At 31.6% G+C, this 23,511-nt stretch overlaps 1 protein-coding gene across 1 annotated transcript in view; it reads left to right on the top strand.

The window, feature by feature from the left end:
• Nucleotides 1-23,511, top strand: part of ZCCHC7 (zinc finger CCHC-type containing 7) — a 197,579-nt gene that overhangs the window by 6,785 nt on the left and 167,283 nt on the right. The window lies entirely within an intron of this gene.

A 23,511-nucleotide genomic window follows, 5' to 3' on the forward strand; every position in this document is an offset into this window, starting at 1 on the left:
TTTTGCTTTGCTGGCAGACAATACACAATTTGGAGGCATTTTTTTCCCTTTCTGTTCTTCCTCTAAATGTTCAATGCTTTTTTTATTTTATGATTTGAAGTTATTGATTAGCTTCTCTTGGGATTCCATGGAGACCATATGTATGTGACACTAAAAAGCCTAGCATTCCTCAGTATCTATAGATATTTAATGGTGGTTCTGCCTATAATAAATTGATGCCAAAATGTAGGCTTTCAGTGTCAGTTACATAGGACTTTTAAGCTCTCTCTTTTGGGGGATGTAGTTTATTTCTGAGATCTGGGCCTCATTTCCTTCACTTCCTTTACTCTTCCCTAAGGCTTCTTTATAAAAAATTATGCCTGCTTTATCACTTGTTTTCCTTTCTAAACTACCACACTTTACTTTTAGTGACTTGTATTTCCCCTGTATTAGAAAAGTAGATCTTCTGGTTGAACAAACGATGCACCAGAGGAAATCAGCATATTTTTTGATTTGTGAGGGGGAATCTCAAGCTGGGGAAGGAGGAAGGATTGTTATATAGACAAGCAAATGATGAGGAGAGATAGTAAGTGCTATAGGAATTATAGAGGAATAATTAGGAACTTATTACCCTGGATAGAGAAGGGATGTTGTTAGCTGTAGGAGTAGTTGTTAACTCTTTCTTGTTAATTTTTTATTGTATAAATTTTATAAGATGTAAGAATAGAATGTTACAATGGACTTAAATGCCCCATAAACGAGCTTCAACAGTATCAGTTTCTGACTAACCTTTCTCATCTATAACTCTGTGCTCCTGCACGATTTTGAAGCAAATCACGGACATTATATCGTTTCATTCATCTATGTATATACACATTTGTCCCCTGATATGATGGAAGATTGGTTCTAGGACCTCCTGTGGATACCAAAATCCACGGATGCTCAGGTCCCTGCTATAAAATGGCATAGTATTTGCATATAACCTATCCATATCCTCCCATATACTTTAAATCATCTCCAGATTATTTAAAATACCTAATACAATGTAAATGCCATGTCAACAGTTGTTATTCTGTATTGTTTAGGGAATAATGATGAGAAAAATAGTGTACATATTCAGTACAGATGGAATTTTTTTTCCCTGAATATTTTCGATCTGTGTTTGGGTGAACCCATGGGCATGGAAGGCTGACTGTATATAAATACACACCCACACACACACACGCACACACATTTCAGTATGTATTTCTGGAAGGTAAATATTCTTTTACAAAAATCAGATCAGGGCTGTGCATGGTGGCTCATGCCCGTAATCCTAGCACTCTGGGAGGCCAAGGCGGGAGAATTGCTTGAGGTCAGCAGTTCGAGACTAGGCTCAGCAAGAGCAAGACCCCTAGCTCTACTAAAAATAGAAAGAAATTAGCCAGGTGTGGTGGTGCACCCCTGAAGTCCCAGCTACTCAGGAGGCTGAGACAGGAGGATCGATTGAGCCTAGGAATTTGAGGTTGTGAGCTAGGCTGATGCCACGGCACTCTAGCCCAGGCAACAGAGCGAGACTCTGTCTCAAAAAAAAAAAAAAAAAAAAATCAGATCATTATCACAGCTAAACAAATTACCAATAATTCTTTTATCATAGTGTACCCAGTTTTCAGATTTCCCAGATTGGCTCTTAATTTTTTTTTTTTGTAGTTTATTTAAATCAGATTTGATCCATGTATTGCAATTGGTTGATAACTTAAGGGTCCTTTAATCTATAGGTTCCCCCTTTATCTCATCTGTTTTTTTTTTAATTCCTTGTAATTTAATTATTGTACTGAATAGATTGTCCTCTAGAATTCACTGTAGTCTGAGTTTTGTAGTATTGTTTAACATGTTTCATTGTCCTCTGTATTTCCTGTGAATTGGTAGTTAGATCTAGAAACTTGATTAAATTTAGGGTTTTTTCCTATGTAGTTACATTGTCAACTTGATACAGTTAGGTTCATTTGTTTCATTTTGCTTTTGATATGTTTAGTTTTTAGGATTACCTTTTTAAAATTTAATTTAATATCATAATTATGTAAAATGTTTATAAGCTTTCAAATTCAGATCAACAAAATATAAAATCTATTTAGAGATGCCTACCTAATTCCAGTCTCCATCTTGTTTCTGTCCTTTCCCTTATGCGTAACCATTAAGAGAAAGTTGACAGTTTGTCCTTATATGTTAAAAAATAAAAGCTAATATATACATATCTTTGTACCTGCTTCTCCCGTTTCTTAAGTAAATAGTAGCATGCTGTCTGCTTTTTGCTCTATCTTATTTTTTTCTGTTAATAGTATACAGTATACCTGGAGATCAATCCATAGTCCTATGTAAAGATATTTCTCATTTCTAGAACTATGTACTGTTTTTGTATCTTCTATACTAATCTGAGCTGGACACATTAGGCATGTAATAAATACTTTTTGAAAGTGAATGAATAGTCATTTAAAATATTTGATGAACAATATACTTGTTACAGTCTTAAAATATATTTTAAACAAATGAATAATAGTCTAATTCTACTTTCAGAAGCAAGCTTTATTCTTATTCTTGGTCTTAATGTTTTGTTCTCCTTCAGTAGTTTTGAAAGATTTAGATTTAGCAAAAAGGGTTCAGGCTTTAAAAAGAAAATACCTTTTGAAAAATGAACAAGATAGCATTTTTGAAAGTTGAAGCCGTATTAGTTTCGAGTTCGTGACTGTTATGGTGTAGAATTTTGTGTTAATGTAGCACTCATTCAGTATGTATAATTTGGTGCATTGCCCCTTTAGTTTGTCAGCATTTGGCACACAGGGAATACCTAACGAATCTTAGGCAAATTTAATCGCAATTCTGCCTTTGTGTATAGAGCTCTTTACACAGACTTGATTAAGGTAAAATGGCTTTTGAAATTATGGTTTTTAACAACTTAGGGCAGTAAGTCTTTTAACTGTTTTTTGTCAAATCCCTTTCTTCCAAAAATATGCACATTAAAAGTTTTGGATATAATTTCAAAGGATGAAGAAATCTTCTTGAGATAATTGCTGAATCCCTGGCATTTATTAGGCACTCAACCAAGACTTGATAACTAATTAAAATTTGAATAGAGTGGGTTACCTATTTGAATTTCAGTTTTTCAAATATATCATATTTTATTTGATCTGAGTCTTTACGTATGCTGTTCTTTTCTGCCTGGATTAGTTTCTCCCTCGCCTGGCTGATAACTACTCATCCCTCAGGTCTCAGTTTAAAGTTCACGTCTGAATGAGGTGTAACGGTCATAGGTTCCCAATTAGTGGTAGTTATTAGGTCTGTTACAGCTCTGCAGTTGGCTAGCTTTGACTTTGGGTAACTTAATTTCTTTATTAGTAAAATAATACATTTTATTTCATTAAGCTTATAAAGCTAAAGTGAGACAATGGGTAGGCTCAATGTTATGGGAAAATATTTTGATAAAACTCTTTATAAGATAGGTTCATAATCATTGTGGCAAACATGGGCTTACAGCTTCCACTTGGTTGTTCTGAAGTGAAAGTTCTCAGCTTTTTTTTTGAACTCAAAAAGGAGCTGCTTTTGAACAACATGTCTCTAGTGTGGCACTTCCTTTAAGTAAATTTTATTTGATTTGGTAACATTTTATGATCTACTAGTTTATGACGTTAAGCGTAATACTGAAATCTTAAAATCTGTCCACCAGTTACTTATTGGGGTGCTTACAATGTGCAAGCCACTGTACCACCAAGGTGTTGGGATTCAAAAATTGCCATGTACTCCATGGAAAGTTCACTGTAATACCACAGTTAAAAACATTTCTACGAATGTAAAAATGTAAGAGATGCTCCAGCACAATACGTAATCATTACCGATGAATGTAATAGACTTTTAAAAAAGATTATTATAGATAGGCAAAGTACAAGCAGAATTGAAAAGGAACCCTTTGAGCTGAGTCTTCAGAAATGGATAGGATTTAAAGTTCAGGTTAAATGCAGGTAAGAAGAATAGAAGCTGAAACCCTTTATAGAAACTTGAGGCTGTATGGTACCATTAATGTTTATATGTGGCTGGATATGATTAAGAATTACAGTGTCTTTTTAGAAGCTACATCAGCCTAAATGAGAGAGGGTATTTATGTTCTGTATATGTTCAGAATAATATTGGAAGATCTCTTGGTTATAGTTTTTTTTTCCGATTGTTTTCTGCTTCTTCCTTGCTTATGCCTTTTCTTTTCCTTTAAAAATTTAATTGGATATTTTATACAACTTTATGGAACATAGAAAAATTCTCTCAAGTGGACCAGGTACTATAAGTTAATCAGAGGACACAAGGAGCCATTTAAAGTGTATTTTATGCAGGGCTGTTCACAGCAGAGCATATTTTAAAATAATTTTTAACTTTGGCTCCTCATAGTTTGTGTGCTTATCTTTTAACATAAGAAAGGAACAAATTTTGTTACATTGGAAACATGAATACATTAAATTTTGCTTTCAGTAACTCCTTAAATCATTAAGGTGTTGTATTTTCCCCTTTTGTATTCATCATCTTAATTTCAATAAATACAGTTTCTCAAGACATCTTATGGCTGAATACGTCATAAGAGTGGGCTGCTGTGTGACATACTTCTCATTGATGTATAGTTTAATGCTTGCCTTATAATTGAAAAATGGCCACATGCTAGAGTTCCAGTGACCAAGAGCGTCAAGGAGCTCCCTCCCTGATGTTTTCAGCTTTTGTAAGCCTGTACTACACAATTCCTAAAGCTGCTTTTGAACTGTGTCTCTAGTTGTAGCATGTCACCTTACACTTAACTATTGTAAGGGCATCTTTTTATTTAATTTCTAATTAGCATAATGACTTGAGCTGTGTTATTCACTGTTCCATGGTGAAGTTGTCATAGGGAGAGAAGAAATAAAAATGTTCAATTTCAACTTTACTTGTGAATGGAGTGAAGTTTGAAAGCCTTTTATGGCCATTGTTCAGCAGACTGAAAATCTCATTAGAAACCCCAGAAATGCCAAGGCAGCTTTGGGTTGGATTTTAATAACATTTTGGAATGTTGATATTGTATGTCGCTAATTTCTGTGATTTCACTGTAGATCAGCAACTTAGGTATGCATTCTTCCAAAGTTAATTTATGACTTTTAATCTAAATTCATTTATAGTAGCTTTTCTTTTCAACAATGTTAAGTACCTAGGGAGGGAATTAAATTTTACACTTTTTGAAACATTTCTTTTAGTAACTGACTTGATTTTTATATAAGATATACTAAATTCACTGGAAACGGCTTAATAAAAAAATACCATGATATATATTTATTGAACTAATGTCTTAGTTTAGTTGCCATAAAAATGTTACTCACCTTACCTACAGGTTTACGTATTTTTTGGAATGGAAAATCATAAAATTAGATGGGCAACATTTTCTTTCTTGTCAGAGGAACTTGAATCCTGATGTTTTTCTGGGTGAAGAATGTTTAAATGCAATTTTCTTATAGCTGTTGTTTACTATAAAAATAATCTATTGCGTACAGTGATCACTTGTTTAAGAAGATAAGTATGATTTATAGACAGTATATTTTTATGATCAGAAGGTAAATGTGATGTGAACTACATATAATTAGACTGTAGAACTTTCTTCAAAAAAAGTACAGAATGGAAAATATTTACTCCTTTTTTTCCTTCTTAGAGTAGAAGCTATTCAGATAATTCATATGTCTCCAGGAGATCTTGTTTTTAAGACTTTGCTAAATCATATTTAATTTCAAAATAATCTCTTACAAATGCTCTCTTGGTGGTTAGCAATTATGAAGTAAAAGTGTTGAATTAATGGAAGTTTTTCAGCCTAAAATTTTTAATCTCTCGATTGTTATTTATCTTTGTTTTGTTATACAGGTATTGTTATGTTTAAGTTTTTGGCATTTTGAGCTACTTGTCAGATTGTTGTAGATTCTGCTAATAATTAAGGGAATAATGTTTTAATTGGGCATCTGCCATATGTAAGGTTACATTTTCTTTTTAACTCATACAGATGTACATAAGCATACCTTAAAAGAATAGATTTGACTTGCTTTTTGATTTGAATCTTTGTCTAATAGCATTGGCTCTGAATAGAGATATAATTCTAGGGATAAAAATTATTTCTGTAATATAGATTTGGATTCAAAGTATAAAAGTAATAATAAGATTATTTTAAAGTGGATCTTTTCTGCTAAATGTGTAACTTTTATTTCTGTGACAAACTCTTACCTTAGAATTTCAGCTTTTGTCATTGTTTTGAAAATTAGTTCATGGTGGACTTGGGAGCATCCATTCTTATTCCCGTCTTTTGCAGACATATTTTAAGGGAAGACAGCACAAATCTGTGATGGTGAAAATCATTTGTATTCCCTCCCGCCTTGCTCCTTTTGCTTAAATATATAGTTAACTTATTTAAGTAGCTTAAGCAGTATTTATTAATGGAAAGTGTTTTTATTGGCAGTTCACTGGAAGTCACATTTGATTTTCCTTTGTAACTAAATAGTGTGTGTAACAAAATTATCTACTCTAGGGAGGGAAAGCCCCAACTCCAGACAACTTTTCAATACTCTTTCCATATTTGTAGTTAAGAAGAAATTCTAAAGATGTAGAGAATAGACTGGTTATGGCTGATAAATGAGATTATTAATGTAATACAAATTGTTAAAAAGTTGGGAGGAATTCAGGATATAGAGGAACATGTTAAATAAATTTAACTGAAGAAAGGAGGTTTTATTTAAAGAAAAGGTGTGTGACCACATTAATCCTGTTAGTCTTTATACTGTACTGGCCATTATTTAGTGTTAAATGGTGTGATTTAAACATAAATTAACTTTTGTCAATGTTTTTATTTAGAAATAGCATTACTTCCCTCTTTTAAGGAGGATTTTAATTGTCAATAAATTTCATTGTTGTTCTAATAAGAACATGAAAGATAACCTCGTTCCCAGATACTAAGTGTATGAATGAATATTTTGCTTTTCATTCAGTACCCTCTATCTGTCTACTCCAGGTCTTTTAGTTTGCTTTCAAAATGATATAAATTTTGTGGGAGAATAAATATAACTTAAATATTGCTGTAAATGTATGATCATTTTAATCTGGTTATTGGTTTTTATGTTTATGAAATGCTTTTTTAAAGAGGTTCAAAACAGTCAAGTCTCTGAATGGGTGAGTTACTGGTAAAAATCCATCAGGTTCTTAGTTGTGGAATATTTGTATTCTTAATACCATGACTTGCTTGATTGGTATATTAATTCTTTTGTTCTTCTGTTTGAGAAATTTTCTTCATTATCAGATTTAACAGAAGAAATGTAATAGTTATACCGTGGATCATCCCATTTTCAAACCGTGTTGGTTAGTTAAACTAACTTTGGCATATAGTTCTTTATTGTGTTCAATAAAGAGTTGTATTATGTTGTGTGAAGTGAAGAAGTTGTGTTCAGCTTTATGATTGTGCCACCACTTGGGTTCACATCAACAGCGAAGGATCTTTTCTTTATTTTCTTAAATTTCTTTATTCCTTTAAGATTATTTAAATTTAGGAAATCTATTTGTGAAGCAAATTTCAGAAGCAGTATTAAGCAATAGGAATCTTTTCTTTCTCTTCTTCTAGCTATATACACATACATATGTATGTTTTGATTAGAAGGAAAAATTTAATCTTTGTTATAGTATAATGTGGATACAGTTATTATTTCTTATTTTTAGAAATTAATAAAACTAATAAAGCTTGTTTGGAAATCTCAGAAGATCTTTAGTAGTATACCTGCAACCTCAGTAGTCCCTTTTTTATTTATACAGATTTCCCTGTCTATTGTGGCTGTTTGCTCTAATTTAAATTTCCCATGGCTTTGGGTTGCAGACTTGGTTTTCTGCAAGAGTGCCCATGCTTACATGGTCATATATTCTGGGTGACTTTTCCACTTTTTCTTTTTTGTTATTTTGTTGATTGCTGAAGGGAAAGAGGATTTTTTTTTTTAAAAAAAAAAACTTGTTTCTTTGTTTTGATCTTTCTTCCTTGGCCCATCTATTTGTGTGTTGTTTTTGTTTTGTCTTGCAGATTGGAAAGAATTATTGTGTAGTGCTTAGATCCATAGGGACCAGCAGGGAAAAACTAATTTTATTCCTGGGTTTGTTTTTTTTAAATAACAGTAGGAATTTAGTTTTTGAGCCATTGGGAAGCTCAAAAAAGTTAGCTTTATGCATGAAATATGTGGCAAATTATTAATCCTGAAAATTTCTATTTATGGTCACTTTACTGTTGGAATAAAAATGTTATTTTATAGTTGAACCAACTTAGTACTAGGAATACTAATTAACAGTAAGTGGTACTATTATAAATTTTTAATTTAAATATTGTATATTAAAAGATCTAAGAAATTATTTATAATTTGATATATGATTTTTCTTATATTCAATTTTTGTTGTCCATGGTATGTATATATTCAGACAAATGAACATACAATTGATTGGAGACATACATTTTTACCTTGACTGATCTTAAAAGTTGTCCTTTTCTTGCAAAAACATGCTTATTTTTCAAATGTGAAGAATTTTGTTTTATGGAACAACTTTATACTGCTGAGTGTTAAGTCCTCAGAGAAGTGCTATGGCAATTTATATATTGAGTAATTAATTACTGTTATAAGGCAAAAATAGAGGCCTCTAAATATATTCTCCAAAATATATTTTCATTAATATCTGAAGACTTTAAAATACCAAATTATTGTGATCAAAGCTACTTCTATTTTACAGTTGTTTTGTGAGGATAGTGTCATACAGTGGCATATTTAACTGAATTTTATATTTATTAAATTAATATAAAATAATAAAAAGATGCTTTTTATCATTTCAGAAATTCAAAAAATTTTCTCCTCTACCACAAAAAATGATGTTGTGATGTACTGTAAATTAATGGGCTAAAAAAACTTTCTGATGTTGACAAATAGGAGGGAAAAGAGTAATTGTGATAATTTATACTTTTAGGGTCTTTTTCTTTAATTGATTGTACATTATGGTAGTGAGGTATCTACAGTGCTCTTTTTGGATGTCTTTTAAGTACTTTGGGAATTGGGGCAAGGCCAAGCCTTTCTGTGTCTGTTAATTACAGGTTCTTGTGGATTTTAGTGCTCTTAGAATATGAAACTGATTCATAGAATTTGTGATAACCAAGAAAGAAATAACATTATTGAATTTTTGTTTTCTTTATTTTTTCTATTCTAGTTACTGTGTTTCACATTTTGATTTCTAGCAGATGACTTCAAAAGAAGCAGTTTCTTTCAGAATCACTAAGAGTTTCAGACTAGGAAGAAAATGTATCCTGATAGTCTGTTGTTTGCCCATGGCAATTCAGACAGTCTTTTGAATTTTTACTTTTTGTTGATAGTTATAGGCTTTATAAGTTTGTAAAATTATTCCTCCTACTTCTGATTAATATTTTAAAAGGCATTTTATAAGTTTGAACTTGATGCTCATATGTAATTATTGAGAGACACAAATAACCTCTAAAATATATTTATTTCTAGTAGTCACACCAAATCAGGGTATAATCTGTGATATAAAAAGTTATCCCACTGTAAAAGTATGCAGCTTTAAAAATAACAAGTAATTATTCTGTTAGCACATTTTACTAGCAAATGTTCTGGAAAATGTTATTAGTTTTTGAAGCTCACAGCACAGATTTTATTGTGTGTGACTTTAGTAAGAGAGCCTTGTAAAGCCGAACTTGCAATTTATTAAGGAAAGAACAAATTGGTTAAGTGCTTTTATGCTGTTAAAAAACTTCACAATTGTCAGACCAACTTTTTTTTTTTAAAGGTCATGATTACTTGATGCCTTTTCCAGTCTTTATTTGAAACTCTAGTTTTGTAGGATTTCTTTTTTGTTCTCCTTCTCTTTTTGTTTTGGCAGAGGGTGGAAGATTCTTTTAAAACTGAATGGCTAAACATGTATGGTAACTATTAAAGTATAATAGAAAGAATTTTATTCATGATTTTTTTTTTTAGACCAAAAAATGCTGAAGGTAAGTCAATGAGGGTAAAATTACAACGTTGTGTTGTGTGGAAACTGTTTAGATTTAGAGTGTTCTGTTCAGAAAAGTAGGCTCTGAATTAGAGCTTTAAATTGAGGTTGTTCGTGAAATATTTTGCAATTCTCTTTTTGCTTGGTGTTTTTATGTCTCAGTGTTCTAGTTGATTGTTGGTATTTCCTCAAAAATAACATTCTGTGTATGAGAGAAAATAGGAGGCGAGAGTAGAACGTGAAAGATGGGGAGAAAACTTCCCCCAAATGTTGCCACCTGACAGGTGGAGATATCATTGCCTTTATAGATTTTCAAAACAGAGTGCTTGAACTCTCTTTTCTAAGTTTGCTTAAACTTTGATATATTTCACAAATTTTGATAATAAGTATTACAATTTTAACTCTGGTCTTTATCCTAAATTAATTTAAGCTTTTATAAATTAACAAAACAGTGCCTTGAAGCTAATTGCTAATATTCAGTTATGTAAGTAATATTTCTTTGATCATGGTATTTTGATTTTATTAATATGATAAGCTAAAATTATAAAAGATCAATAAGAGTACAGAAATTGAATTATGTAAAATTAATTTGGGTATTTTGCCACAGAGACAGGTTAGAATTAACGTATGCCTTGGTGTGTAATACTTTTATTTTTTTTAGTGTTTTAAGAGCATCTGTTGGTTTTCAGTACTCAGAGAATTTAGACCTTTTAATTTTAAATATTGATGTAAATTAACTGGAGCCATCTTATTTTAAATTGCAGGATCTTGAGGCAAATACATAAAATTTGCTGGTGATTGGCTTATTTAAATTCTAAGTGATTAGACTTTGTGAAATAAGAATAAGGTCTTGGATTTTATTTTATTTAAGGAAGCGTACTTAATTTAAAAGTACTAATACTAGAACTAGAGAAATCTTGTCAAATATAACAAATCCATATCCATAATTATTTTCAGTCACTAGAGAGGAAGATGTGAGTTACTACAATCTTCTTTGTTGGAAGTCATAAATTATATTTTTAAAAGGGACAAAAGGGAAAAAGTAACTGCCTTCGGGCAGATTTATATCATCTTACATTATGTGTTATTCGTGGACTCATGTCACATAAGCCTGTAAAACTTCACAAAAGAATTAAGTGCTTTTTAATTCAGTAGACTTGCTGAAATCTCTTTTTTGATGTATTTTAGAAAAGTTTATGCGTGATACTTTTCTTTTTTAAAATTTAGTTATTCATCTTGGTACTTTGTTTCAGTTCTAATCTTTCTTATTAGTTTAGATATATTATTTTTTATTTAAAAAATTTATTAACAGTAATGTGTTATTGCTTGGATACTTTTTCACTGTTCCAATTTCATTTCATTCATCTATGACATTTCATCAGCCAGCTATTAACTATTTTATTGTACTTTCTTGTACTTTTATTGTAAGGTATAGGCTTCAAGTCTAAAGTAAGAGCTAGTATATATTACAGTGCATGCGACCATTTCTAATTTGACCTGTTACTGTAAAGAAGGCTAACAAGTGTGTATGACTAGCCCACCCCTTCTGGAGCAGTTGAAAACAGGCCTCAGAAGACTCAAAGGAATTCTTTTAACTCCTAGCAGGGCCACGGGGTCAATGTCAGATTTAGTCATGCTGTTATTTTAGCCCAGTGGTCCAGAGAGATGACTGAAAAGTGAGTCTTTTATTTCTTTTTTTGTGTGGTTATTAACAGGATTAAATGTAAGCCATTGTGTACTTAGTACCAATTAGTTTCTCATCTGAGAGGTTCATTATGATTTTTTGTCAGTCTTCATTTTGTAATATTTGTTTCATTGTTTGATTAGTTAGGGGGCTGAATGGACTAAAGAAAAGTTTTATAGCAGTGCTTCTAAATTCATTGAGAATTTTAATAGTCAACTTTTCAGATATGTAGACCTTGATTTAAAAATGGATCACATTGGAAATTGGAATGGAAAATGGGGAAGTTAAGTAAATTGTTTAAAATTTTCCTTTTCTTGTTGTATTTTTTCAGTCTTAAAAACAGACTATTATATCAAATAATACTTTTATTTCCTAGGAGTCTACTTCAAATTCTTATACATATTTCTTAAAATTATGTTCAGTTTGCTGTGAATATATAATTATTGTTAAGGAGGGACACACATCAAAAAGCTCCAAAATTTAAAAAACTCTTCTGGTTTCTAGGTTAGAAACATAGATTGAGCTATTAAAAGGTAGAACATAAGAATTCTAGAACAAAGATAGTTGTTAGGTGTAAACAAGCCTTAATTGAAAAGGAAGCAGCCTGAAAGTTGATTCTTTATGCTATTATAAACAAGTAAAATGCAAAGTTGTATGAATTCAGAAAAAAGGAGCATGTATATGCAACTTTTTAATTGCTTATTAGATTGATAGTTGCTTTAGAACCTTGGCTTAAAATTCTTATTAAAATAAGTGTTTCTTTAGGTAACATGTCTCATTTAATATATTTATTGAGATACCACAATAAAATTTTGGACAAAAATTCTTCTTATAAACTGAATTGGAGTGCTAATTTTAGCTAAAAGCAAGGAATATAACCCAAAATTAAAATATGAGTTATTTTGCTAGTAAGTAATTATCCAAAATAGTAGGTGTTATATCCTGTAGTTGAATTGTGTACAGCACACATTTTCACATGCATTCTTCTTTAAATGAATATGTCTTTAGGCTGATTCAGACTTGAAATTAAGTGTTTTTTAAACATTAGAAATGGTAAATATTAATTTAAGCAAGTGTAATTACTATTGTAACTTATTCTTTAATAAGATAGTTGCCTCATTTATTTCAGCTTGTTTGTTGTATGCTATTTAGATTATACTGTTGTACTAAGTCCTTTACTTACTGCCATAGTGTTTCAGTACCTAGATTGCTTTATTATGGAATTGAATATTCAAGATTTTATGATCCAAATAGTTATAAAGCATACAGATTCTGACATATAGGTTTTTTCCCCCTCAAATTGGTTTCAGGCATACTGAATGGATAGCTCTTGCTTTTTAGTATTTGTGTATCCAATTTTCTGAGAAACACATTTCTACAAAGTCTATGTTATATGTGTATATATTTTTTAACTTTTCTCTTTAATTGTAATTTGAGGATGACTTAGACCTCTAAATAGAAAGGGTCTTTTTTGACTATATGATAAATTAGACTTGCTTTGTTATTGTCCAGCAGTCAATATCCCTTTACTTACCCCACCCCCTTTTTAAAAACTTAAAAGGTGTGGTACCTGTATTAAGATTTTCAAGTAACAGGAAGTAATTCAGCAGTAACTTCCTGTTGTGATATGTTGTTCATTAAATAGGGTAGTAGTTTCTTTTGAGCAAAAAATATAGTATTTGCTGCTGAACATTTTCTCTCAAGCTCTTTGGAAAATAAGAGAAGTCTTTAGTATAATATGGAAAAGAATAGTTTTAAAATAATTTCTCTTTTTATTACTTTGTATTTGACTTCAGAAGAAGCTGAAGGAAGTAAGTAGATGTTAAGCTGAAAATCTGACTCAGTATCAGATGCTCATATAATGTAATATAATTTAAAATAGTGAATACTTATATTGATCTAATATTTAAAAAATGTAGCAAATAACATCAGCTATTTGCAACTTCTTAAAGTTGAATTAACTTTAGATATCTAATAGAGTAGGTTCAGAAATTAACATTCAAATAACTATAGGAAGTATAAGGTAAAGGACAGGCAATCCTAAAGATAATTCATTAGGGCTTCTGTTTCTTTAGCATCTTTCATATAATAGTAACAGTTGTGAACAATTGAATCATATATGCCAGTTTAATAAATAATTATACTGTTAAAAAGTTAGCCCTATTCCTTAAAATTGTTACCCAAACAGCTTCAAATTATGCTACTTTAAAAACAGTGCAATGAAATTTTGGGAACTTAAAGTAATATTATTTGATTCTAAGACTACTACAGAATATATTCTTTCCTTATAAATGAAGTTCTTGGGATAATAGACATTGAAATATAACTGAAAAATGTTTTTTCTCATATAAGCTACTTTTATTAATACCTTGTTTTTCTGTCTAACCAGGTGAGGCCTAACAAATAGAGGAAAAAATAAATAAAATAAAAAAGAAAAAAAGCTGTTTCAAAAGTGTCTAATGTTGGCTGATACAGAGATACAGATGTGTTATTTATTCCATAAAATTAAAACATTAAAGATAGGGGGAAAAAAAACCAAAACAAATCCCAGGAAGATAAATGGAGGTTTAGTGAGGGTGAATAGAATAAAAATATAGAGCCAGTATTTCAGTCGCTAGCTAAATTTTATATCCAAAGCCTTAACATTTTGGGTTTCTACATTTCCTGCAATCCAAATGACTTTCTTTCATAAAGGCATGACAATCATGTTAGGATTAAAAGTAATAGCTTATATAGTGCTTTTTATTAGCATCTAAGAAAGCACCAGTATTTGAGTAAATAGTAACTTAGAATTGATTTTTTTATAGCTTTTAAATGCAGACCAAACACTGGTGGCTTTTGAACGAAAAGAAAGTATTATTTTAGCTTACTGTATTTGATGCATTTTATTTAATTTTATTTATTACTTTGTTTGAAATGTACCACACACAAAATAGTCATTTATATACTGTGATATTATTGGTTTAGCCAGGCCCATTGACCAATTAAAACATAAGAGTTTTTAAAATCACTAATATTTATCAGCTAATTTTTATTAGCATTATATTTTTAAAACTACATTGTAATATATTTTGATTAAAAATGAATTTTTGCCTCCATTTTATAAAGATGCTCTGTAAGAACACTGGTGGTAGTAATGTTTATGTATGTATCTTTTCACTGACTTTTACCGGGTATCTTAAACTATTAGTAATTATTTTTTCATATTGGGGAGGAAAAAAGAATCTATACCTCTGTGGTTAGTGTTGATGGTTTTTTTTTTAAAACCTTATAGACATGGTGTAGACATTGAATTAAAAAGTCTGTAAACTTTTGGTTATCTGTGATATTGGCTGGGAGCAAAGAAAGATAATATGAGAGAACAAATCATAGCCCCAAAATATATTTCATATCCATTCATTTAGCCAACAAATAATGAGCACCTACTGTGAGTCACTGTGCAGGGTGTGCTGGTGCATAAAAAGATGAATCAGCTATAAACCCTGACCCCACAGATGCTAGAGTTTAATAGAAGAGACAAGAGATAAATGGTATAAGAAGAGTTTGGGGGGTGCAGGAGAGGAAAGACTGCTTTCATGAGGGTTAGAGGTGTGAGGGAGAGATAGAATCTGTCATATATTTAGGGGGGCAGCAGACTCTTAATTCTGTTTTGAATAGGTCAGTGTTTCTCAGACTGGGTTCCATAGTCTGCTAGGTTCCATTTAGATGAGAAGGTTATTCAGTTCCTTAAGAATTTTAAGAATTTATAATTTTATTTTAATATTAAAAAGGTATTGCACCTGTTATAAAAGTAACACTTTGCAGTAATAATTCACAGTTCAAAGACATGTTATAGGATGAGACTTTAGGTTTTTAATTCAGTGTTTCTCAATTTGAGGTTTGTGCACAGATTTGATACTCAAGAGAACACTTTTTTAAGGGGTTCATATTTTTTTAAAGTTTGAGAAACCAAGGTTTAGGCTAATATTTTAAATTAGTTCATACCCTATGAACCACATTCAAATTGATGGCCGGAGGTAGGTGGCCCAAAGTATGTGAATAGCGAGGGGATCCATTTTGGGATTACTTTTTTTTTTCCCAGGAGACCAAGCAATTGAACAAGGTAGCTGAGAGTTCCCTATAGGTTCCAAAATTCTTGAATTCTTGATGTCACCACTATTTAGGATTTAAATTGGTAACAGTGCTGATAAATAGGCATAGCTTGTGTGATTTTAAACAGTAATGACCTGTGCATTTATTAAAATAGAGGGTAGAATTTCTAAATATATTCTAATCATAAACTAGATCCGTTAAAATTGTTTTTGTTATAATAGCATCCTATATAGTAATCAAAGCCTTTTATAATTGATTACTTTTGGAGTCCTGATTTTACTTACGGCTTATAGTTTTGCAATAAATTAACAGTTTACTTTCATTAGAATTTATTAAACCTAGATTATCTTGTAGAGTATTGCAGGATTTTGTTTCATAAATTGGGGGGAAACTCATAAGGAATAGATAAGTACTCTTTATAGTTCAGTGTTTCTAAAGAAATTTGGGTTTCATGTTGGGTGAATTCAGTGTAGTAAATACAATAATAGCTGTACTGAATATCCCAAACATTGCACAATTTGGCATAAAAACATTGAAGAACATTTTTCTTTATTTTATTCCTTAAAAAAATTTTTATAGAAAAAAACACCCCATCAACTCCCAGCAACCAAAAATGATCAAAGTAAGAATTAGATGATGGTTTTCAGTTCATTGTATTTTTTCTGACATCTGTCCAGACTTTTAGAATGGGGAATTCCTAGGAACTAATATTCTTATCTGGGGAGAAAGAACTATGTATTTTGATTAGGGAGAGAAAGTTAGTGTGACATTAATTGCTCACATTATATATAAAATAGAATGAATTTGGTTTATCTGTAGATTCTTATTTTCTCATAGTGTTTTGCACATAATATGTGCTACTTTAGGATAATATAGTACTGTTTGGGGTTCCTAATAGTTCATGTGTCAGCTTGCCTGTATAGAAAAATATATTTAAGTTGCTTTGACAAACTTTAAATAACAAATAGGAAACATGTAAATGCAGTGTTGCCATGTTCTCTTTTGTCTTTCTTATTTTTTTAATTCCTGAACAATTGCAAGCATTTCTCATAATTTCCTATGCACAGAAATTTCCTGAAACATTAAGTTGCTAAAAGACTCAAGCTTTGAAAGAAGTCCCAAAGATACATCACTGTTTTGACTGCAAACATTTTTAAGAAGTCACTGATTATAATTAACACAGCCTTTAATGGCAGTTTTTTCTTTCCTTTTCATGAGAATGTGACAGAGTGTCATTAAGATTTTAGAAATGTATGCTCCTGAGGAAAGGAGGATCACTAGGACTACAATGATGCCCAGTATGTGGCCGTGGGATTCTCAGTTGAGCTCTTTTTAGGTTTTTAATCAGGTTGGAGAAGGGGGATGGAGGGGAAGGGAATGGGAATAGACTAGAGCTTTAAGACACCTGTACACCAGAGTATTTACTTTCTCATTCATCTTCTAGATGTTGGATTTGTAGGGTCTAATGTAGAAAGGCAAACCAAATTCTAAATATTTTGAGGGCCAATAAACAAAATCAGCCCTAACTATTTATATTTGGAAGCATATAATTCTTTTTTGCATTTAACTTAAACTGTTTGGATATATTAAATCTGAAATTTCATTTAAATTGTAATTTCACTTCTGCTCTAAGGATATTGTTTTAACTCATTGTTCTTTTCTACGGTGACAGTAATTGCCCTTGATGTATTCTGCAGGTCAATCAGATTGTATCACAAAAGAGTACAAATAATAAATGTGTTCCAGAAACAGCTATGTCTCAGTAGAGGAAGAGAAAAGCATATTTTTGCATCAGACATTGAAATAACATCCAGAAGGCATTGCATCAAATATAAATGTAAATTTTTTAGTGGGGTGTAGGGTGGAAAGATGGGTTATTTTTATGTGTTCAGCCGGAAACTCCTCCTTTAAGTTTCTTAACAATAGGAAACACTGTCAACCTCATATTTAATGACTAACATTTAACATTTATGAAATTTGTTTTATGATTTTTAAAAAATTACATTGTATATACAGTGCTTGAGAAGTTAACTTTCCTTTTTAATAAATCGTAACAGAGTTTCTGAGCAGGTATTTTCTGTGACTCCCTCTAGCACTGGAATTTAGAGACATGATTTATCTATCCATTTCTTCACTTTTTTTCCAGCTGAAATCAGTAAGAAATTGCTAGAATCCTTCAAGTCTGTTTCTCAGTGAGAGCAAACCTTTTCTCTACATAAAATTATTCTATTTGGTTTACTTGATTGTTTTAACGTTAAAGCTGACATTGGAAAAGCTAGCTTTTATTTTACTTTTCGACTTAGCTACCCAGGTTTTATTTAAATTTTAAAAGTATCTTCATATGTTAAATGTTAAATCCTATTTTCCTTGACTTTAAGATGATGTTGGGGCCTTTTTGAGCTCTGGATATAAACTTAGATCTCATGAGTTATTTCTTAGTAGACTTGCTGGTGGCTCAGTGCTATTCTACATTAGTAGTTCTTTTATTTTGGCATTGTGTATTCCCACACAAAATAAAATCTCTCTTGAATGCTCCTCCCTTTTTTAAAAAATGAATTGAGACCAGTTTTTCAGTCTGATCTGGCAACCTGGGCTTAAATTGGAGACGACTAACAGTGAGTGATAGTAGTGTATACTGGAAAGGACTGAGAATTTCTTTCCCTAGAATGCTCCAAAGATTCTAACTATCTACAGAAGATTAAATAACCTGCCTTGAATTATGTAGGAAAATAGTGAGACCTGATCTTTCCCCTTTCTTTATGTCTTGTTTGCCGTTACTTTTTTTTAAAATCAACTTTTAATTTTAGAACAGTTTTAGGTTTACAGAAAAATTGCAAAGATAGTACAGTGAGTTGCCATATGCCATACAGTGTTTTCCCTATTAGTAACATCTTACATTAATAGGGTACTTTTGTCAAAATTAATGGAATAATATTGATACTTTATTAACTAAAGTCCATCCTTTTATTCAGATTTCTTTAGTTTTTACTTAATGTCCTTTTTCTGTCCTAGAATCCTATCCAGGGTACCACATTACATTTATTTGTCATGTATCTTCATTTTAGGATCCTTTTCACTGTGACATTTTCTCAAACTTTCCTTGTTTTTGATGAGCATATCAGCTTTGAGGAGTACTAGTCAGATATTTTGTAGAATGTCTGGCAGTTGGGCTTTGTTTGATGTTTTTCTCATGGTTAGACTGGTGTTAATGGGTTTTGGGAGGAAGACCACAGAAAGAATGGGCCATTCTCATCACATCTTATCAAGTATAAATGCTATCAACATGACTTAGGACGTTAGCCTTGATCACCTGGCTGATGTAGTGTTTGTCCGGCTTCTCTACTGTAAAGATACTTTTTTTTCTTTCTTCTTTCCATACTGTGTTCTTTGGAAGGAAGTCACTATGTACTGCTCACAGTTAAGGAATAGAATATTCTTGAGGGTGGAGTATCTATAAAAATTATTTGGAATTCTTGTACATGGGTGATTTGTCTGTTTTTCCTCATTTATTCTTTCTTATCTGTATGAACTCGTGGACATTTATTTTGTACATTGGGTTATAATGTAATAACACTTTATTGTATTGCTTAAATTATTGCCTTTGGGAGTGCTTTCAGTTGGCTCTTGTGTTTGTTTGACATACTCCCGTCATTTTTTTTTTTTTTGGTAAAAGCACTTCCTTACTTTCTGGCACTACAAGATGCTATAACTTCATCTTGTGTATTTCTTTCCCCAGACCTAGAATCAGCTATTTCTGGAAGGAGCCCTGGTTCCTTTAATTTTAGAATGATATTGGAAACTAAGATCTTGGTACTCAGTGTTTGTCTTTACTTTTAATATAGCTATAATGGATTGAATCAAATCATAGACATATTTGAATATCTACTTTTTGATAATATATAAAATTCAGTGGCTGATTCAGACTGTAGCCATGTTCTTAATGATTCGTAAGGAAGACTTGGTTTATTTAGGAATTGATCTAGAGATATTTGTATTCTTACAATATTAATTTAAGCTTCTCTTTTGGTTTGGTTTGTCTTGGTTCTTCCCAGGGGTCTTTCAGATTTCTTATATTTTGCTTCTAAGGAAACTTATTTTGTAAGTTTATTACATCGTTTTTGTTTTAAAGAGGCAGAGTCTTACTCTGTTGCCCAGGCTGGAGTGCAGTGGCATGATCATAACTCACTGCAGCCTTGATCTTCTGGGCTTAAATAATTCTCCAGCCTCAGCCTCCCCAAGTAGCTGGAATTACAGGTGTGTGCCACCATGCCAGCTAATTAGAATAAATTTTTTCTATGGAGATGGAGTCTTGTTATGTTGCTGAGGATGGCCTCAAAGTCCTTGCCGCAAGTGATCCTCCTGCCTCGGCCTCCCAAAGTGCTGGGATTACAGGCATGAGCCACCATCCCTGGCCCTGTTATGTCTTTTGTATCTTTATAAAACTCGTATTAATGTTTGGGCATAAACCATTTCTGGATTCTGTTGTCACTTCTTAGGATTTGATATGTGTATTTTTCTCTTTTGAAAATTCTTGGACTCTGGATGGTTTTTAATTGGGGAGGTTACCCAAACCTTTGGCATTATTCTCCTCCTTAATTATTGCATGGTTTTTAATAAATTGTATGCAGTATGCATTGGGTACTAGGATTATATGAAACATGTTTATGATTTTTATTTAACTTTCTTTTTTAGGGAAACTGCCACAAAAAGGAGAGTTATTAGTAATTAAGTCATTTTAGGGTGGGGTGAATAAGTCCTGTGTGATACCTGGGCATTGCCTATTCATCATAAGAACCTTTGGGGATCTTGATTACTCTTGAGGGTAGGGGGGTACCAACTGTTTTTTCTTTCCTTCTTTAGTACCTGTAATGAAAATAGTGCTTATAAGCTTTTTAGAATTGTATGTCATTATTAATTGCATGACATAATAGTTAATTAGAGATCCTTGATCTCAGTTGATGCTTTTAAAAGTTAAGGTGAATGAAATTGGGCCCTTATCTTACACTGTACACAAAAACCAATTCAAAATGGGTCGACGACTTAAAGGTAAAACCTGAAACTGTAAAAATCTTAGAAGAAAACATAGGGGAAAAGTTGTTTGACCTTGTTCTTGGCAGTGATTTTTTTGGCTGTGACGTTGAAAGCATAGGCAACACAAGCAAAAATAAACAAGTGGGACTACATCAAACTAAAAAGATTCTACACTGCAAAGAAAAGAATCAAAAAAATGAAAAGTTAACCTACAGAATGGGAGAAAATATTTATATTACCAAATATATTTGATAGGGGGGATAATGTTCCAAAATTTATAAGGACTGCATACAGCTCAGTAGCAAACCAAATACCCTAATTAAAAAGTGGACAAAGGACCTGAATAGAAATTATTCCAAAGAGAACATAAAAATGTCTTAACATGTATATGTTTTTGTTTTTTTTTTTTATTTCTTTTTTTAAATTCACTTCCCCCCGTCAATGTCAAGATTAACATGTATATGAAAAGGTGCTCAATATCACTAATCGTCAGGGAAAAACAAATCAAAACCACAATGAGATATTACCTTACACCTGTTAGGATGGTTATTATCAGAAAGTCCAATGATAACAGATGTTGGTATGAAGATATGGAGAGATGGGAACTCATAATACAATGTTGGTGAGATTGCAAATTGGTACAGCCATATTGAAAACAGTGTTGAGATTCCTCAAAAAACTAAAACTAGAACTACCATCTGATTCAGCAATTGTACTTCTGAATATATGTCCAAAGGAAGTGAAATCACTATTTTGAAGAGTTATCTTTACTGCCGTGTTCTTTGGAATATACACAGCAAACACTTGGTAAGCATGTACTTCAACTGGTTGAAGTGGAAGTGAGTGTATATGAACTTGAGAGTGAACTACCACTGATGAGTGTTTAGTATTCAGAGCATCAGTAAGTTTTATAAAACAAATTGAGAGTATTGGTTATTTTAGTCAGTGGATTAAGTAAAGATTTGTTAAGAGAGCATTTATTGTGACATTTTGAGAGTCTACGTCCCTGGATAGAAACCAATTAAAATGCTCTAAGGAGTGGATAAATATATAGTTACTTTTCCCCTGTGTCCCAAATGCTTAGGGATGTTATAGTCCCAAGGAAGTTGTTTGGTTTTAAGCACTTAACCCCACATTGAACAAGAATTTGTAGGCAGGACAAATTTGATGAGTAAAGCATAAGAGGGAAATAACAAACGCCAAAAATGGATTTTGATTATGGATGGTGGTGGTCAAGGAAGGGAGGATGTGGGAGAGGTGTGTAAAGAGTCTCTGGAGGGACTGTGCAAGGGGTAATTATGTCAAACAAGATAGAAAAAGTCATTTATATGACATTTCCCCGTTGAGATTTGTACCTTTTATCTTGAATTTTATATTAATGAACATAATAATTTCATATATTTAGCTAATATAGAAACAAATGTTTTTTCTTTCTGGGGTGGATTGACTAACATGGTTTTATTATATAGACATAGAAAATATAAAATCAATGTGGTAACCTTTTTATCTTATAATTCTCCTTAGAATCCATCATTACAAGAATGATGTTGTATAAATGTGTGAAAGATGAAAGAATGTGGAACCGCCAACAGTTGTTTACAACTGGTTTGCAAATGGCAACAAAATATTTTAGTTTGCTGAATAAAAAAATTAAGCTTATTTTTTTTTCTGTATTGTATTAATTGTATTATAGTGTGCCACAGCCACTTTCACTGCAATCCTCCTGGTCTTGGAACAGCAGCCAATTCCAGGAATTAAGAGAATTAGGTTACTTTGCCTAGTGGCACAAAAAATACCCAAGGTATTAAATTGTTGGCTTGTCTGTTTGGGGCACAATCAGAAATAAAGTTTAGAAATAAAAGTTGATTTTACATACTGTTCACATTTGTTCATACTTTAACAGGTATATTTTTCTATTTCTCTCTGACTTAATATAATTCTTTTTGAAGCAGATTTTCAATTGCTGTTAGATCCAGAGGAGCAGAATTGTAACAAAATTTTAGGATAAAGACTAAATTTAGAATATAACTACAATAACTTGATGCTGCTGGCTATAAAAATATTTTAACCTATCTTTAATGTGGTTACCTTAATGACTTTATATTATAAATATTATGCTGGTATATAACATTTTGAAGAATTTTTTAAATCTGTTATATCAAGTAATATAAGAAACCCATTTAGTAGTGGGAAAAATGTTAATTTTAACTTTAGTATTTCATAAAAAAGATGTTATTTTTATACTCAAAGCAGCAGTAAAAGCAGAGATAAAGGTGACTAGATGAGAACCTTTTGATTTTGCTAGTATAGAACTTGTCAGCTGTTATAGCTGACATTATTACCACAACTCAATGATTTTTATGAGATTTGGGAGGAAATTGTTTTAACTTTTCACTCCCAAGCCCTGAAGGTCTTCTTTGTCTTGCTGTTCTTATTATATAACCGTTGCTTTTCCATTTTGAAGCTACAAGAATGTAAGGCATCTTTGGCTCTATAGAATCTCTGTAGAACCACTGTGCTCTTAAACCTCCTAAGATTAAAGAGGAGAAAGTTGCTTTAGAATAAGGAGAAAGACACTAGGAAAACTAATTAGTCCTTAGGGTCTCTGGCAAGTAAAAAATGGAATAAAGATAAAATATGCAGTGATTAAGTAACTTATTTATAACATGGACCAGGCTTAAAACATA

The sequence above is a fragment of the Eulemur rufifrons genome, chromosome 7 (genome assembly GCF_041146395.1).
Source record: "Eulemur rufifrons isolate Redbay chromosome 7, OSU_ERuf_1, whole genome shotgun sequence".
Lineage (NCBI taxonomy): Eukaryota > Metazoa > Chordata > Mammalia > Primates > Lemuridae > Eulemur > Eulemur rufifrons.